The sequence below is a fragment of the Pleurodeles waltl genome, chromosome 4_1 (genome assembly GCF_031143425.1).
Source record: "Pleurodeles waltl isolate 20211129_DDA chromosome 4_1, aPleWal1.hap1.20221129, whole genome shotgun sequence".
Classification (NCBI taxonomy): Eukaryota; Metazoa; Chordata; class Amphibia; order Caudata; family Salamandridae; genus Pleurodeles; species Pleurodeles waltl.
The window spans coordinates 65,412,147-65,432,036 of NC_090442.1; the positions used below are offsets into that span (position 1 = coordinate 65,412,147).

Consider the following 19,890-nt stretch of genomic DNA (forward strand, 5'->3'; position numbering starts at 1 on the left):
CATTAGAATTATCTCTTTTTGCCACTATCTTACCTCTAAGGGGAACCCTTGCACTCTGTGCACACTACTTCTCAATTTGAAATAGTATATACAGAGTCAAGGTCCTACATATATGTACTCCCTTAAACATACACTGCAACCTGCCCATGAGGCTACCAAGGGCCTACCTTCGGGGTGCCTGACAAGTAGTAAAAAGGGAAGGTTTAGGCCTGGCAAGTGGGTAAGCTTGCCAAGTCGAATTGGCAGTTTAAAACTGCACACACTGACAGTGTAGTGGCAGGTCGGAGCCATGGTTACAGGGCTACTAATGTGCTGCAGGCCCACTAGTAGCATTTGATTTACAGTCCCTGGGCAACTCTAGTGCACTTTACTAGGGACTTACCAGTAAATCAAATATGACACTCATGGATAAACCAAACGGTACAAGCTCTATAGGGAGCACTTGCGCACTGATTAGAAGTGGTGAAGTGCACAGACAATAAACCATCAAAAACGGACCAGAAAAATATTGTAGGAAGGCAGCACAACGTTTGGGGATAACCCTGCAAAAAGGGCCATTTCCAATATCACACCTGCAGGAGCTGATGGCGAGCCTCAAAGGCTGAAGCCTCTTGTTACAGTGCTATGGGGCACTCCAGCTAGTGGAGTTGTCCGCACACGGACAAAGCCCCACTTTTGGCAGCAAGGTGATCAGGAAAATTATGGAAAGCAGGGAGGAGTGACCCCCCCAAAACTCACCCCTCCCCCTGCCATCTAAAGCTAGGGCCATCCCTAGGGTGTCCAGAGCGGAGGTTGCCCCCCCCCTTCCTGCAAAATCATCCATCTTAGTTTGGAGAACAGAAACCAATAGGGTTAGGTTTGCGTCCCCCTCCCCAAAGGGAGTGGACACAAGAACGGGGTGTAGCCGCCCTCTGGGACAGTAGCCATTGGCTACTGCCCTCTGACCCCTGTAACCCCCCCTAAATCCAGGATTTAAGGGCTTACCTGAATCCAGCTCATGAGATTTAGGCTGACCTGACAAGAAAGAAGGACTGCTGAGCTGAACCCCCAGCAGAGAAGACGACGACAACTGACGGCCTCAAAAAACCTGCACAAAAACAGTGAGGCATCCAGCGGGGCCAGCCACCTCGACCAAGTTATAGAAGTCTGTCTTGCACCCAAAAGGACCAAGAACTGCAGAGGACAGTGGCCCTGTCCAAGAAGGAAACATCCAGGGACTCTGGCACACCTCCAGACACGCGAGTCCTGACCACCCTGCACCAGACACCCTACGGCCAGTGACCACGTGGCCCAACCAGCTAAAGAATCATCAGGTGATTGTGAGCAAGTGCCCACCCTGGGTTGACCTTTCGACCCCTCCACAAAGATGCCTGCAGAGGGAAGACCGAGGACCCCGACCCCTGAACGCGAAAGCACTGGATGAATATAACCGCACTGTGAGAGACTGGCACCTTATTGCAGTACTCCCCCACATTTTTGCCTGGTTTCCGAATGCAACTTGGACTGGAGTGCACTGGGATCCTGCTAACTAGGTTCCCGGTACCAGTGTTCTTTCCCTAAAACATTTTAAAAGTGATTGGATACATCTTTAGCTATCACTACAAGTCCCTAGTAAAAAGGTACTTAGGTACCCATGGCATGCAGTACTTTGGATAAGCCCCTGGTGGCAGTGGCACTGATTGTGACAACCTCAAGGGACATGCATCAAGATGTGCACAGCACTGCCATAACAGACAGTCTCCTGCTGCAAACCTAAAATACAAACTCTACTTGGCACACTACCTGTGTGCCCGGTCCACCGTACACTGCATTAACTATGGGTAAGACACCCCTATAGCAGGCCTTACAGACCTAAGGCAGGATACTCCATACTATATGTGAGGGCACAGCTGAATGAGCAGTATGTTCCCACCGTGTCCCTGGCAAACCTGGGATATAGTGAGTGAATAGAGCTGCCATTTTAATGTATGTGCTGGACACTGGTCAACACGAGATTCCCAGCAAAATGATGGCTACTCTGAACCCTGGGTTGTTTGGTATCAAACCACTCCGAATGATAAATTCAAACTGGTACCGGTACTGGATTTATAATAAAATGTACCCAGGGATCACCTTGGAGGTGTCCCCTGCAAAAGCCAACTATCCTGGCATATTTTCTGACTGGTTTCATCCAGCCTGCCACACCCACACAGTGCATATACAAACCTTGGTGGAGAGCCCAGTCTCCCTGGTTCGTAAACCAATGCCCTCCCTTGGTGGAGGAGCTAACCATCCACTCCCCCAGGAACGTGCAAAACCCCGGTAGTGAGCTTCAAAGGGCTACAGCCCCTGAAACTCGAGCCTCCAGGCCTGCTGCTAGCATCTGAGGGGTTGCCACTTTGCAAAACACCCACTTTTTGAGTGAGCAAAGGTGGGAAACCACACAAAGATTAGGAGTGGCGGCCTAGCATGCACCACCTCTAAGGTGTTGTCTGCGAAGTGGACCCTCAAATTCAGTTTCCTCCATCTTGAAATGAAGGAAACTAGCCAATCAAGTTTAGGGAAGTCACCCATCCCAAAGGAAGTGGACACTAAAGTGGGTGGAGCCACCCATAGGTAAGTGTCCCATTGGAGATTACCAGGTTTCCCCTAGAACGCCCACTAAATTCTGTATTTATTGGACATCCCTAGAACAAGAAATCAGATTTCAAAATACAAAAAAGACCTGCACCAAAGAAGATCCAAAGCAAAAGAACTACAGACCTGTTGCACAAGAAAAGGCGCGTGGAGGAGCTGGACACTGGACCGAGCCCAAGAAACCCAGGTAATATCCAGGCTTAAAGAATCACCCCAGATATCCATTTTGAGTGGAGGTACCACTCAAAAACCAAGCAAGATCCAATAAGCCAGTGAAGGTCGCTTCACTGGCTGGCCGATATGTCCACAACCGGAATTTGCAGCCGGACCCCACAACACACTAACTACCGTCCCGGACGTGACCTACAAGTGTGCCAAGATTGGTGGCAGTGTGCCCTCCAGTGGCTGAGTTATGCCAATTCCCTGGGACAACCTCAAACCAGCTCCCCAAGAGCTGAAAGGATCAGGAGGAAGCTCCTGTAGAGGGACTTTAATAACACCCTGGGACCTACCACCAGAATGCTCACAGTGTCCTGTAAGCAGCCAGAGAGACTCACCTCCAAAAGGACTCAGTTGCGCACAGCTCTGGATCTCACCCCGCATCCGGCCGCTCTGCGCCCGCAACAAGGAACCAGCTGTGCTCCACTGATCCACAAACCCTTGCGACCTCGACAGCCCAAGGGGACCCCCAGAAACCATCTTTTCCAAGTGGCCCCTACAGGTGGCCCTGTGCCAAAAGCGTTTCCTACACTGCTCCCGCCGGAAACGGGAGCCGCAAGAGGCTCTCCGGCTGGTGCAAGGTGCCTACTGACTGCTGCGACCACCCTGCAAAAAAAAAACACAAAAGAGACTGGTAACTTAATTGTACGATTTTGAATGGTAACTGTACACCAATTCCAATGATGCGTAATTATGGGCAGAAAGACTAACTTTATTACAACTTTTAAAACTAATATCTAAAAAAGTATTTGAAAGATCTTGGTCTTAAAAATTAAATAAAACTGAAGTATTTTTATAAACTCTGGTCTCGAGTTATTCATTGAGTGCATGTGCTGCATGATTGATTTTGTGAGCACAACAAATGCTTAGCACATCTCCTGGATTAGCCTAACTGCTCGACCAGCTACCTTAACAATTGTAGCATTAAGTGGTCTAATTTTTGCTCATGGAAACCAAAGTGTGGTCGCCTGGACCCACTGCATAGTGTGCCTGTGGTAAAGTTATCCTATGAAGGAAGAACTAGCACTGCATACAGGTATACTAAAGCGACTTACGTGATCAATCTCCTGGACTTCGGCCACACGGACCATTCACCTCAGGCAGCAGGGTGCATGGGTACAGCTCAGCGTCAAGTGCCCCATGTAAGTCTATGGGGACCGGTTTGGTCACAAAGTTGCTTGATGGATTGGGAGTCCACATCAGAGGAACCCACGTGGGTTTCGAACCTTGAGACCCTTAGGCACGTAGGGACACCAACGATCCACTTCACCTCAGGCTGTGGGGTGCAGGTGCAGTGGTGTTTTATCGCATCAGGTCTGGTGCTGGAGTTCCTTGTGGTTGTAAGGAGCCCCGCAGAAACAGTCTATAGGCATCGACTTGGGGTTTAGTCCGAACAAGCCAACAAGTGGCCTCCGGTCTCACGAGGCAGAGAGATGTGGGGACAGCCTTGGTCCTCTTCTCCTAGGCCCAGGGCAGACGGGTGCAGAGGTGTCCTGAGACATGGGGTCTTTGTCACTCACTGTTGCTAGGGGTCTGCAGAATCAGGCTGCAAACGCTGTCAGGAAGTCCACATAGGGCAAGCTCTGGGTAGACTGTGTCTGAACGGCCTGGGGACCATGGTGACACCACTGGACCACTTCAACTCGGGCTAGGCAGCTCAGCTGCAGTGATGTTGCCCAGTGTTGGGTTTTTGGCAGTCAAGGTCCTCATGGTTCTTCCTTGGGTGCCTGCAGATGCAGGGCAGCAGCTCCTGTAATCCAAAAGAGTTATTCTTGGTGATTTGTGAAGCACGGACAGCGCTCCCTGATTTTTGGAACCTGCAGTGGCAGGACAGGTCAGATGCTCCTCAAGGGCCAGGCGCAGCAGGCTTGGCACCACGTCAGTCGTGCTTCTTAGGTCTATGGTTTTGCAGTCTTGTTGCACACTCCTTTTGTGTCATGGAAGAAAGTCAGAGAATCTGTGTAGGAAAGTGCCCTTGTTGGCATGGTTGCCCCCCACTTTTTGTCTGATATTGGTGATAACTTGACAGAGCGTGATGGGATCCTGCTAACCAGGCCCCAGCACTAGTGTGCTTTCCCAAAACTGTAGCATTGTGTCCACACAACAGCACACCCTTGGTACACAGTTAAGTCACTTGTAAAAAGTACCCATGGTACCAAGGGCCCTGTTAACTGGAAAGTCCCCAAGTGCTGCAGCATGACTTATGCCACCCTGGGGACCACTCACCTAGCACATGCACATTGCCATTGCAGCTTGTGCGCGCTGGTGCTGAGAAAAAGGCAAATTCGACATTGCACCTCTCAGTGTGCCACACCACAAACCACTGCTGATGGTATACGTAAGTCAACACTCAAGCAGGCTTTACAGCCCTAAGGGAGGGTGCACTATACCATAGGTGAGGGCATACCTGCATGAACAATATGCCCCTAAGTGTCTAAGTCCATTCTTAGACATTGTAAGTCTAGTGAGGCCATATTAAGTATATGGGCTGGGAGTTTGCCATTATGAATTCCACAGATCCATAAACTAAAGTCTAGAATGTTTGGTATCAAACTTGTCAGCACAATAAACCCAAACTGATGCCAGTGCTGGTTTTATTGAAACATGCACCAAGAGGGCATCTTAGAGATGCTCCCTGTATTTACCCATTCCTTTAATGCAGGACTGACGGGGCTGCGCCAGCCTACCACGAACAGACAAGTTTCTGATTCCATGGGGTGAGAGCTTTTGTGCTCTCGTAGGCCAGAAACAAAGCTGACACTGTGTCCGTGCTTCACACCTCCACCCTGCAGGAATTCTAACACCTGGTGGTGAGCCTAAAATGATCATGCTTCTTACCTAGAAGCAGGCCTGATTCTGAGTGCCCCCAGTCGCCATAGGTTCCCATGGGTCGCAACGATGACCTCTGCATAAAGCCAGCCCCGTGTGGCTGGTGGAGGGTGCTTGGCACTAACTCAAACTCAGACCCATGGTATTATAACCCCCAGAGAATGGAACTGTAGGTCTGGTACTTACCGCCATAACTGTACTTTCTTTTATTCCCTACGGAACTGTTCCTGAAAATTGCAGTGTGTCAACTTTTAAAACATATTTGCTATATTCACATAAGCCATTTATATTGCCAAATTAAAACAAATAGGTATTGATACATATTTTGGAAACTTACTTGTAAATGTGCTTTCCTTGCAAATTGAATCTTGTGGTTCTAGAAATAAATGGACAAAAACAAGTTTTGGTATCTAAAAAGAATTGCCCTGAAATTAGGGCTTTGAGAGCATGCTTCATTTATTACCTGTGTGTACAAAAAATGCTTTGCACTACCCTCTGATAAGCCTAACTGCTCGACCACAGTACAACAAAACAGCATTAGTATCATATTTGTTGCGTCTAAACTCTGGTGAATCCCTGTACAGACTATATCTCAATTTGATATAGCATATCCAGAGCCATCTTCCTACAATCTTGTATCAGTGGTTCCCCTAAATAGTCAATTTAGGGGAACCGGTATTGAGAGTGAAGGGTAGTAATCACTGGAGTTCTGTAGGAATCTGGCCTGGTGTGTGCTAACTACCTATGGTATGATCACCTTATACAAGGTCCATGTATCCCTTATGAGTGAAGTGGAGTCAGTGTCAAGGAAGCCAGGCTCTCTAAAGGTAGCTGTGGATAAGTAGCCAAGGCTTATTTAGGAGACATGCAAAGCTCTCATGCAATACCACTGTAGTCATACAGCACTTACACAAATGAAAGAAGGCACTCAGTACTACGAAAATAGAGGCTCTTTATTAGAGTAATACAAACACTAGTTAGGCAATACTCTAATTGTAGGTAAGTAAACATACTACACATGTACAGTAACAATCAGGAATAGGCTTAAAAAGCAATTGAGAACACTGAAAAACAGCAGACAAAACTCTAGACCAGGGGAGTGGGGGTGGGGTGGTGTTGTTGTTAGGTGGATGCAGGAGTTGGTCGACAGTGGAAAGAAGACGGTCAACACTGGGGCAGGTGAAGAGTTCCTGGCTGATGCGGTCGACGTCCCACGCTGGATGAAGGATTGCAGTCAGTCTGTGGAGTGAAAAAAAAACACATACAAGACCTGAAAAAGGAAAATATCACAGTTGCTAGCAGTGGAGCTGTTGGGGTCCAGGAAGGCCAAGTGAGGGGGAGAGGGAACTAAACCCACAGGGGATGTCCGTAGCGACCCTCAGCAGTGCGGAGAGTCCAAAGAAGAAGATGCAGCCCACACAGATGACTCGCAGGCAAGGAGCACAGGAGTCACAGTGAGGCCCATGCAGGACACTTAAAAAGGAGTCCCACGTCGCTGAATAACCATGCAAAGGGCTGAGCGTCACAGGGAAGAGTAATGTGGACAGGAGCAACACAAAGACTGAAGTTCCCCTGGAGGCGGTGCCATCAAGCCTTGTCAGTTGCAAGAGACACTATGCATGGAGAAGGGAAGGTCCTACCTTCACCCAAGTTGGACAGCTGGTAGGGAGGACGCAAAAGAACCACCAACTGTGATGCAGGATCCACACAGTTCCATAGAAGAGGAGATCCATGCAGCCGGTCATCATTGCAGCAGAATGCCTGCAGATGCACAGGAGCGACTTTCATTCCACGGGAAGTTTGCTTCTTAGGGCAGACTGAAGACTCGCCACCCTCATATGATGCACAGCCGGGGAAATGTTGCAGTTGCTAGAAGAAGCCAGAGAAACAATGTTGGAGAGCAGAGGCGTAGCTGTAGATGCGGACTGTAGGTCCCTGTGGAGTCCAGCTGCGGTTCGAGAGGCCAGAAGTTTCAGTAAACGATGCAGATGATTCCTGCTGGAGTCTTGCATGTCGAATCTGGGAACCCACCCATGAGGAAGACCCTAAAAAGCCCTGGAAGGGGAACTGGTCACCTAACCACATGGCCAGTAAGATGCCCCCAGAGGCCTCTGCCCACCCTAAGGTCAAGATGGCAGAATCAAAGGGCCATCTGGAGGAGCTCTGGGCACCAACCCTGGGGTGGTGATAGACAGGGGAGTGGTCATTCCCATTTCCATTGTTCAGTTCCAGGACAGAGCAGGGATTAGGGGTCCCTCAACTGGCGCAGATTGGTTTTATGAAAGGATGGCACCAATGGTGGCCATCAAAGCATACCAGTGGCTTGGCGAGGCTACCCCTCCCAAGTCATTTAACACCTTTTTTCTACACAAAGGCAAAGGGTGTTGCCTCCGTCACCTAAAGGAAATTCTTTTGTTCTGCCTTCCTGGACTACAAGTCAGAAACGTTTGATAACAAACATGCCCATGTTCAGAGTTACCCTTATGTAGCTGGCAAAGGTAGTGACCTATGTCCAGTACACGCGTGAAATGGCATCCCCGCACTAATGAAGTCCAGGAAAATGGAGATGAGTCTGCGGGGGAATCTCTGCTCATGCAGGGGTGCCCTCCGACATCGGTACTTGCAGCAGGCCCTCTGGGCTAGGAGGCCCTGCCTTAGGAGTGACTTACAGGGACCTGGTGCAGTGATCTTCAGTGAAAGGGTGCATGCACCTTTGCATGCAGGCTGCAATGCCAGCCCTTCAAACACATTTTACATAGGTCCCCATGGGTGGCATACCATGCTGCAGCCCATGGGGAACCCCTGGTGTCTCCCCGCCCTGGGCACCATACACTAGGGACTTACATGGAAGCACCAGTATGCAAATGTGGGAGGTATGAAGTCATAGCAAACAAATGTACAGGGGGAGTGCACAGTAACTGGGGTCCTGGTTAGCATACTGACAAGCAAAAAGTGGGGGTAACCATGCCACAATAAGGGTACTTTGCTACAGCTACATACCCTGGAGTCACAACACCCTGTAGATGACCACTTTCTGTGGGGAGTGGGCAACACCATGTCCAGAGGTCCTAAATTCCACCAGACACAAGTAGAATTTCCTAGGCTGTGTCCATTTCGGGCTGGTCACCCTAGGGGTGTGTCCAGCCTCGAAATGCAAAATGCCTCCTACATAGCTAATGTTCCTGAATATCCAGGTGCCAGATGGGGTCTGGGGGTGGGCATCTCCCTCTCAGAGACTAGATCTGTCTTGGAATGCAGATCATGCTATGGGAAGGGGTGTCCAACACCTCACCCGAGAAGCTTTGTGTCTGACCTCCAAAGAGCAAAGGATCTCACCCCTGGATATCACTCTAGTCTGTTGGTGGCAAACTGGCTAGAACTGGTCAGTTAGCTCAGAAGCAGTTGTTATGTTTTCAGGAGGAAACTGTAAGGTACACTCTGGATGCGTGCATTAATAAATCCATTGCCAGGGATTATAAAACATGAGAGGTTCAACATCCCTATTTTCATTTAAGACATCATGGAGCTGGGCAACTCGTATTAATGAGTGGCCAACACATCTATTTAAAATGGATTCCCTGTTCACCTAATATATCTAAGAAACGACCGACCTAGCAGGGGCATATCTTCTCTTGCAGATATGACCACGCATATAATAATATGCACCCTGCCTTAGGGCTATAAGGCCTGCTATAGGGGTGACTTACAAATATTACATGCAGTGTTTTGGGGACATGGCACACAGTCCATAATTTATGTTGCATTTTCACTTTTAGGGGGCACCTTGTCAAGCAGTCTGCATGAGGTCAGTGCTGGGTCCCTTGGAGAAGAACAAGTTCTGCTACAGCTCTTAGCGACCCTCTGCAGTACAGAGGCACTCTAGGTAACACTTACTATGGGACTTAGAAGGGTGCTACAGAGCCTTATCACTTGGGATCAAGGGATCAGGTGTCTTGTTTTGGGGAAAGACTGGCACTGGGGACCAGCTTACCAGGAAGCCAGTGAACTTCAGTTAAAGCTGCATCATAACTTGGCAACAAGTTGGGAGGGGGCAAGGGACGGACAGCTAAGTACAAGTGTGAGTATGACTTTTTTGTGATGTTCGTTAATTGGTTGCAATGTTACACAAGGAGGACGGGCTGGGAGTTGAGATGAATTTGTGAGTATGGCACGTGGTGCCAAAAAAATCTTGCCATTGAATGTATTATGACCTTGGCCTAAGTTGTTAAATATAGGGCTGCTCAGTTCCAAGGCAACCAAGACTTACTTGGTTTCACTTTATCCCATTTTCTTCTACCGTCCTACTCTTCCTTTATTCTTATTTTATCCTTGCAGGTTCATTTTCTTCTCTACTTTCTCCTGGTGATTGCTTCTCTATGACCCTGTTCCCCTTCCCATTCTGCCTTTTGCTCTTTGGCCAGGTCACTGGCACACTGGTCTACATTCTAAAAGTTTTAACATCTCATTTTCAGGGATAGGGAGGTCTTTCCATTATTGTAACACGGGAGCAGCTCACTACTATTCATGGAAATAATATGTGTGACACCCTCACATGTACAATATATGAGGTTCTATTTTGATGTATGTAGGAAGTTGGCTCTGAATATACTATCTCAAAGTGAGAGATAGTGTGCACAGAGTCTAAAGGTTCCCCTTAGAGGCTGATAGTGGGAAAATTTGATAATTTGAATGCTCTATTTTTTGGTGGGGTAGTTGAGCAATAGGCTTGTCAGAGGGTAGTGTTAAACATTTGTTGTACACACACAGGCAATAAATGAGGAACACACACACTCAAAAGACTTAACCCAAGTCCAATAGTTTGCCTGCAGAACATCAGGATCCCTCGGCGCCGGCGAAAAGTGAGGGCTACTTTGAGCGACCTCAAAAACTGAAGGGACCAGTGACAACTCCGGACTCTCCTGCTGAGGCGTGACAGTAGGACTCATCTCCCATGTCTTCTGGCATCGTGAAGATCGAGACCTCGACCTCGATCGGCTCCACTCCGAATGGCGCCGAGAGTCATGATGACGCTGCTTCTTATGCTTTTTGGGAGAAACATGGAAGGAATCCTTTTTATGGCCCTTCTTTGCTTTGGCTAAGAAGAGCTTCGCCTCGCGCTCCTTCAGAGCTTTTGGATTCATGCTCTGACACGAAGAGCAACCTTCCACATCATGCTCTGAACTAAGGCACCAAATACAGTCCGAGTGGGGGTCGGTCACTGACATCCGACCCCCGCATTCTCTACACAGCTTGAAACCGGACTTCTTCGGAGGCGACATTGTAACCACCAAAAATCGTTACAGTTAACAACGAGCCAGGAAGAAAAACCATTGGCGTCGAAGGCACGGAAAAAAGGAAAACTGATGTCAGTACGCCGACAAGGACCTATTATTGGCACGTTGTTGTCAGATGGAGTCACGTGGAGCCATGCCATTATGACGTCCTCGTCGACGTAGACAGCTAGGAAGAAGACTTTCCGTCGGATGCTGGCGCAAGGATCCAATTCATAAGGTGAGGAATCCACAGGTAGTTGTATCCATCAGAAATATATTTTAATTTATTTTAGAACCACAAGATTCAACTCAGGTTACTCATGTTATCGCAGTCGCCTGGGAGTCCCCTCTGCGGTATTTGTTTTCTGGAGCTCGAGGTGGGGGCATTGGATGCAGAGTGAGAAGTCTCACGCTTCCGGCGGGAAGGGAGAGTTCTTTCAAAACTTGCAAAAATGTTGCAGTGTCCTCAGAGGTCGCTGTTCCCCGACAGATGCGTCGCTGTGCAGTTTGAGTCTGGGGACAGGCCGGTAGGGCTGGAGCCAAGTCAGTTGGTGTTTCCGTCATCTCTGCGGGGCTTTCAGGTCAGCAGAACTTATTTGTGCAGGTTGCAGGAATCTGATTTCCTGGGTTCAGGTTCGCCCCTAAATACTCAATTTAGGGGTGTGTTTAGGTCTTGGGGCAGTAGCCAATGGCTACTGCCCTTGCGGGTGGCTACACCCTCTTGGTGCCTCCACCCTGAGGTGATGGGGGCACATCCATATTGCTTTTGGGGGCATCTTCCAATCTCAAGATGGAGGAATTATAAAAGTTAAGAGTCACCTCAGGGCACCTTAGGGGCTGTCCTGACTGGTGGGTGGCTCCTCCTGGTTTCCCTCATCATCTCCTCCAACAACCTTGCTGCCTAAAGTTGGGGGGGGGGGGGTCGGGGGGGAGTGCATCTCACTAGCTGGGATGCCCTGGGGTGTTGTAACAAAAGGCATGAGCCTTTGAGGCTCCCCGCCAGGTGTTACAGTTCCTGCAGGGGGAGGTGAGAAGCATATCCACCCAGTACAGTCTTTGTTCCTGGCCACAGATTGACAAAGGTACTCTCACCATGTTGCCAGAAACTCGTCTGGTTGTGTCAGACTGGCAGAAACTGGTCAGCCTAGCACTAGGAGTCGGACTGGTATTCCGGGTCCCTCTCTAAGATGCCCTCTGGGTGTATTTTAAAACAAATACCACACTGGCATCAGTGTGCATTTATTGTGCTGAGAAGTTGGATACCAAACTTCTCATATTTCAGTTTAGCCATTATGAAACTGTGGAGTTCGTGCTTGTTAAACCCCCAGACCTTATACTCTTATGGCTAACCTGCAATTACAATGTCCAAGGTTTTGCTAAGACACCGTAGGGGCATAGTGCTCATGCAGCTATTCCCTCACCTGTGGCATAGTACACCCTGCCTTAGGGCTGTAAGGCCTGCTAGAGGGGTGACTTATCTATGCCATAGGCAGTGTGAGGTTGGCATGGCACCCTGAGGGGAGTGCCATGTCGACTTATTCATTTTCTCCCAACCAGCACACACAAGCTGGCAAGCAGTGTGTCTGTGCTGAGTGAGGGGTCTCCAGGGTGTCATACGGCATGCTGCAGCCCTTAGAGACCTTCCTTGGCAACAGGCCCTTGGTACCAGGTGTACCATTTACAATGGACATATCTGTGTGCCAGGGCCGTGCCAATTGTGGGTACCGGTTAGGGAAAGAACACCAGGCAGATCTTATCCTCCAAACCCACCCTTGCTGCCATCCACAGAATCAGGAAGAGCACATCTGAAGGCAGATGCTTTTCTTACCTTGTAGCCCAGTCAAACACGCTTCCACTCAAACTCAGACATGCAGACTCACTGAACCAGCTCACAAAGGATCTAAAGACATGGATCGCAGAGTGTGCAGCACGTCCGCAACAGCTATTTGAGCCTCCATGGGTGATAAGCCGCCCTTTAAAAGCGTCTGATTGCTCAAATGACTGATGTGTGCAAAAATACCTTTATTAGGAATGAAAAACTTGCCTAACAATAGCTTTACAAGTATGTCTCAATAAAAACATAAAAGAAAATAATTGTTTTACCTAGAAGTTATTTTGAAAGATTAGCAACACATAACTCACCCACTGTTCAATATCAGTCATGTTTGGCCACTAGAAATGGCTGCCAATACTCTTTTTTAGTTTTGTTAGTTCCAGAGTGACCTCCAATTAGTGAAGAATGTAACTTATTAAAAATGTGTTCTGCCAATTCTTCACCAACGATAACTTGTGCCTTCTTCCCCTTTCCTACAAAGAACACCTTTTCACCTAATTTGCCAAAAAACATGAGAACGTTTAAAGGACGATTTCTATTTACTGCAGATGTTGCACGAGAGATACATTAAAAGCACGTAATATATATATATACACACATACATACACACACACACACGCTAACAATCATTAAAAAAAATAAAATATAATGAAATGAATCAGACTAAACAATATTTGTTAACACATAAGTAGGTAGATCAATATAATTGAAAGGATCACCAATTCATGAAGCTTCATTCAAACAAGTACAGTAAATTGTATGAATGTATAACAATTTTCTAATTCCAAAGTAATTTGAAAAATAACTTACCATCAATGGTGATTTTTTTGGAAAGTCTCCGTAATCCATGCTTCATTATTTTACTGAAATCATCAGGGTACACATTACTGCGTATATAAAATTCAGAATCTGGTTGTACTTTGTAGCATCCATTGTTCTTTACAATAACAAAATAAATATAAACTGAAGAAAATCTAAACATCGTAATAGTAAAAAAATAAAATCACATGGATGAATATACGTTAACAAAGGTAAATAATGTGTTCCTCTGATTGACAATTTGCACCCACACATTTGTTTTTTGAGAATGGATACCATAAGAATATCTCTCCACAGTAGCTGCCTCCGCTCTGGTGGGAGGAGCACATAAGCCATCAGAAGTCTGCTTCTTCGCCAAGGCATTGCACCTTTTAATAGGAAGAAAAAGATAGTTGGAGATGGTCCTCTTCTCTCAGCTTGCCTAATTTTCACAGCAATTAAGCCAATAAAAAGCTGATCATCCATTTAGCGTTGTTTAGTACAATGAAGGACCGCTGTGGGTCAAATATATGTAAGAATGAGGAGGTAGAGAAAAAGTCGTCAGGACAATATTTAGACCAACGTGAGAGAGTGAACACTTTTGGAAAAAGAGAACCAGCTTGCCTCAATAGATGGTAGTTAAAATGTGTGGCTACAGAGAGGGTTAGATGCTTGTTAACCCTTATGTAAGAAGTAATTACGGGAAAAAAAGAATATTGTATCGTCAACAAACCTATAGGTCCTCATTACAACCCTGGCGGTCGGTGTTAAAGCGGCGGTAAAACAGCCAACAGTCCGGCGGTAAAAAAAATGTAATCACAACCGTGGCGGAAACCGCCAACATAGACAGCCACTTTAACACTCCGACCGCCACGGGGGTACAAACAAACAGCATGGTGGTCACCACCAACAGACAGACGGAAGACAATGTACCGCCCACAGTATCATGAGAGGCCAATCCGCCACCTTTTCAGGGGCGGATTCAACGCGAACAAAAACACGGCGGAAAAAGAACTTGGAAGGAAAAATGCTCACCTCTACACACCATACGAGGAACCAGGATGCCATGGAGCCGGAACTCCATATTCTACCAGCCATTGTCTTCCTGCTCCTCTACCAGGAGCACGAACGCCAGTGGCGAAGACCACAGTGAGTACTGCACCTACGACACAGGGGAGGGGGGAGGGAAAAGAGTGACACACACACGCAACACCCCCACCCTCACCAACTACAACACACACACACACACACATAAATACATGTTGATACATTACAGTTACACCCCCCAAGGCCCCCGGAAGAATGCAAGGACAATGGAAATGATTGTAACGATTCTGATCAATAAAAATCCAGTACTCATAAATATATATACACACTACTAACAAATATATACACCAAGAATTAAAGTCCATGTGCTGCACATACATAGTCCGTGGACCACTGGGCCCAAAATGCATGGGCGAGGCCCACACAAGATATCCAATCAAAACTGAGCGAACACTGCAGGGGCATCAGATCGAAATACAACAGGCACCTCAGGGGAAGGGAAGGGGGGGCACCTCAGCCGGATAAGTGCACAGGGCTCCATGCCCATTGATGTATCCTGGGGAGTGCAACGTCACAGTCTCACAAGTCTTTTCAGTGGGTGGTTTGCCCACTGCTGCATCCTGGGGAGTGCAAAGCCACAGTCTCACAAGTGAATAACAGTCTCCAATGGTTCTGGAGGGGGGGTTTGTGCCCAGAGTGCTTCATTCTGCCAAGGACTGAGGTAGTGGATGCTTTTCTCCACTGGTTCTGGAGGGGGCTTTGTGCCCAGCGTGCTTCATCCTGCCAAGGACTGAGGTAGTGGATGTGAATATCCACTGGTTCTGGAGGGGGCTTGGTGCCCAGAGTGCTTCATCCTGCCAAGGACAGAGGTAGTGGATGTGAATCTCCACTCACGGTGGGCCCTGAAACTGACCAACTGACCACCAGCTTCGTACGACTGACCACGGAGGATGGCAGCCATATCTGCGGTGGTGCCACTGGCATATGTGGTGTGTCCACTGGCGGTGATTGTGGCAGCCTCAGTAGCGGCGGTGCTTGCGGCGCTCATTGGCCTGCAGTGCTGGTGGGTGGCTCAGTGAGCGTGCTGGTGGCGGCGGTGTCCTGGGACGCGGTGCTGGTGGCGGCGGTGTCCTGGGAAGCAGTGCTGGTGGCGGCGGTGTCCTGGGAAGCAGTGCTGGTGGCGGCGGTGTCCTGGGAAGCAGTGCTGGTGGCGGCGGTGTCCTGGGAAGCGGTCTTGTCCGCCGTGCAGGTTGGCGGCGACTTCCCTTTCTTTCTGTGCCCCTTCCCCACCTCGGATGGTGGCGCAGCTGTCTTCACACAACCAACTGTAGTCCTGGGAGAGCCCTTTGTGGCAGGTGTTTTGCCCTTCTCCCTCCAGGCTGTGGCCAACTTCTTATGTTTCTGAGGTGGGGGGACTGTCTGTGGTCTGGCTCCTTGGCACACTGGCTGCCCTGCTGCTTGGCGCACTCCAGAAGCCGGTTACTGCTGGCACCACTGTTCCCGTTGATGTGGTGGCTGAGGTGCTGGGTTGTGACCTGACAAGCCGTGCCATTGGGGACAGAAGGGGTGGGGGAGGTGAGAGGGAAGAGGTCAAGGTTTGACAGGAAAAGTTTTAGACACACTGGGAAGGGTAGATGGAGGGGGTTTGGGAGTGGAGGAAGAGGTAGTGGTTGTAGGAGGTGTACATCTGCTGAATTTCGGTGAAGGTGCATGGGCTGGAGGCTGTTGTGAGGTGGGTGCCTGCGTTTGTGTACTTTGGGAGGAGGGCTCACAGACACACTGGGAGAGGAAACTGGGGATGTGTGACTGGTAGTGGTGTGGTGAGTGCACATGAGCGGTGTGTGGTGATGGACGTAGTGGCTGAAGATGTAGTGCATGCAGGTGTGAGTGGAGATGTGACCGGGAGGGATGAGGGAGACGAGGAGGAGGGGGACACAGTGGAGGCAGTGGATGTTGGTATGTCTGCATGGGTATGATGCTTGTGTGAGTGCCTGTGGGATGTGTGGTGCTTATGTTCGCCAGAGCTACCCTTGTGTGTTGAGGTGTGTGCATGCTGGTCTGATGGTGTGCTTGGGATAGGCTGAGGTACAGGGGATTAGGTCTGGGTGGAGGAAGTTGGAGGGGGGAGGCTGGACACAGGGACAATGGCTGCCATCAGTGCTGAGGCCAGCGTATGAAAAGCTGACTGTTGGGCTGCCTGACCAGAATGAATGCCCTCCAGGTATGCATTTGTCTGTTGCAACTGCCTCTCTACAACCTGGATAGCATCCAGAATGGTAGACTGCCCAACAGTGAGGGATCTGAGGAGGTCAATGGCCTCCTCACTGAGGGCAGCAGGGCTGACAGGGGCAGGGGCTGAGGTGCTGCTGTGAGGGCGGTGCTGGTGGGGGGGGGGGGGGGCGGGGTTGGCGGCTGTACCTGTAGATGCAGGGGGCACAGAGGGGCCCGCCACTGCAAGGGAGCTCCCATCAGAGGAGGAGTCCGTGTCGCTGGTCTCAGCTCCTGTCCCCGCCGTGGAACTCCCCTCGCCTGCCGTCCCACTGGTGCCTTCAGACTCCGCTGTTTTGCCCTCCAGGGCCATGTGGGATGCAGCTCCCTCCTGCTCCGGTGCCACTGCTCCTCTGCCTGATGATGCTAATGCACACAAGAACAGGTAGACCACAAAAAGGTGGGGAAGACAGAAGAAAGACATGTTCAGTGCATGCAATACCGCTACAGTTGGCGGACACTACAGACACAGCAGCCCTCTGCACTACGCCATGCACTTAGAGTTCCCTAATTAATCATAGGGACATGGGGTACAAGGCCTATGCCCGACTGCTGCACACATGAGTCACAGGAGCCTGACTAGGTGTAGATGGCTCTTAACACTGGTGGGGTGCCACATAGCCTGCCTTACGGAGGGAACATGCCTACAAAACTCGTCCTGGCCAAGGGGTACCCATAGCCCACCGCCCCCAACCAGACACCTCCAATGTGCGCTGAATCAGCTGAATGAGAGTGTACTCACCCCCTTGTGGCTGCTGTGATGCTCTCAAGCGCCCATCCAACTCCGGGTACGCAACCGCCAGGATCTGGAACATCAGGGGTGTGACGGTGCGAAGGGCACCCCTCCTCACCCCCCCCCCACCTTGAGAGGCCATCCCCAGCGGGGCCTCCGCTGTCTTCTTGCTCAAGCGCCGAATGTCCTCCCATCTTTTCCGGCAGTGGGTGCTACGTCTGTGGTGGACACCCAGGGTCCTGACTTCCTTGGCGATGGCACGCCAAATATCCTTCTTCTGGTGGGCGCTGACCTACAGGAATAGGACAGGGGAAAAGGAGAAGATATAACCGTCCGCACCGTCACAGTCATTGGCCCGCATTCCTACCCTTGCCATGACACACATACACTCACCGTCGTTTCATGCACGCCTAATTCTCCCCTTCCATCTTCCATCCACACAGGCATTGCCCATACAGCATGATCACAGTGTACTTACCTGTTTGTCTGGAGGAACGTAGAGCAGCGTGTGAGGGGGGAGTGGGGGTGAAGGCAGGGGCCCTTTCCCCAGACACATGAGCTATTGGCTCTTCCAGACTGAGGTCACAGCAGCACTTGCAGTGTAGGTCATCTCCTGTTGAACATCAGGTATCAAGTGAGTGAACAGATAGAAAATGGCGGTCACATCCGCTGGGGTGTGTACCGTCACCGCCAGCGTACATCGTCATTGGCTCCTGGGACCCATAGGGCCCAATGTTAACCAATGCAGGATTGCGCCGCGGTCTTCGACCGCCTACTGCGGCAGTGTACAACGCCAGCGCAGTTACCTCATATCCCATTGTCCCACCTTACAGGTCAGGCAGCCGCCATTTCAGGGGGCCACATGGCATTATGTTTAAATGCGTCACACATACCTAGGCCTTGCATACACACTAAGACAGGCACATATCGGATTGAAAAATATGTGCAATAAAGTTGTGTTTTCGTACATCAGTGTTGGCTGACCCTCTGCTCGCTGTTCTCCTCCACAGAGTACGTCCGCTGGGGCAGGTGAGGAGATGGCGGCATCCTCCGGTGTACAGACCGCTGGTGGACCTGTTGACAATGGAAGAGCGACATGTAATTGTCACCTACAGACTGGACCGTGCCACAATCCATGAACTGTGTGCCCAGTTGGAGCCAGACCTGATGTCAGCTATCCGCCATCCCACAGGTATCCCCCCCTATAGTGCTGGTGCTGTCAGTACTCCATTTCCTGGCAAGTGGGTCTTTTCAGACGACAGTGGCCATAGCCTCTGGGATGTCCCAGCCTATGTTCTCCAACGTGTTGTCCAGAGTGTTGTCTGCCCTGCTGAAACACATGCACAGCTACATCGTGCTCCCTCAGATGGAGGATTTGCCTACAGTGAAAGGTGACTTCTATGCCCTGGGACATATCCCCAACATCATAGGTGCCATTGATGGGACACATGTGGCCTTAGCCCCCCCCGCAGGAGTGAACAGGTGTACAGAAACCAGAAGAGCTACCATTCAATGAATGTGCAGATGGTGTGTTTGGCCGACCAGTACATCTCCCATGTGAATGCCAAGTTTCCTGGATCAGTGCATGACGCTTACATTCTGAGGAATAGCAGCATCCCTTATGTGATGGGGCAACTCCAGAGGCACTGTGTGTGGCTATTAGGTGAGGACATGGACCCTATACAGTGTGACTAGGTGTCTGGGAATGGGGTTGCCCCTAAGGGTAAGTGTGTGTCTAACAGTTGTAACAACATTTGCAGATGACTCTGGCTACCCCAACCTGTCATGGCTACTGACCCCAGTGAGGAATCCTAGGACAAGGGCAGAGGACCGCTACAATGAGGCACATGGGCGAACTAGGAGGGTTATAGAGAGGACCTTCGGCCTACTGAAGGCCAGGTTTAGGTGCCTACATGACGGGTGTGTCCCTATTCTACGCACCAAAGAAGGTGTGCCGGATCATCGTGGCCTGCTGTATGCTGCACAACTTGGCTTTGCGACGACAGCTGCCTTTTCTGCATGAGGATGGTCCTGAAGGAGGTCTTGTGGCAGCTGTGGAGCCTGTGGATAGTGAAGACGAGGAAGAAGAAGAACAGGAAATCGACAACAGAAACAAGGTGATTCATCAATACTTCCAGTGAAACACAGGTAAGACGACATCACTGCCTGCTACATCTGATACACTTTTTCTACCTCTCATCTGTCTGTCACTTTCACCCAGTGTATGGACCCTGATTTGTCACTTTCCCTTTCGATTTCACAGATGTGGGTCC

At 49.7% G+C, this 19,890-nt stretch overlaps 1 long non-coding RNA gene across 2 annotated transcripts in view; it reads right to left on the reverse strand.

The window, feature by feature from the left end:
- Positions 1-19,890, reverse strand: part of LOC138287404 (uncharacterized) — a 63,017-nt gene that overhangs the window by 25,155 nt on the left and 17,972 nt on the right. Inside the window, exons 2-3 of one of the 2 annotated variants that reach the window (XR_011202211.1) lie at positions 13,582-13,658; positions 6,002-6,040 (exon numbers count right to left, since the gene is read on the reverse strand). This is a non-coding gene — a long non-coding RNA (uncharacterized lncRNA). The remainder of the gene's footprint in view (positions 1-6,001; positions 6,041-13,581; positions 13,659-19,890) is intronic. The other variant, XR_011202210.1, reaches the window with a different exon arrangement.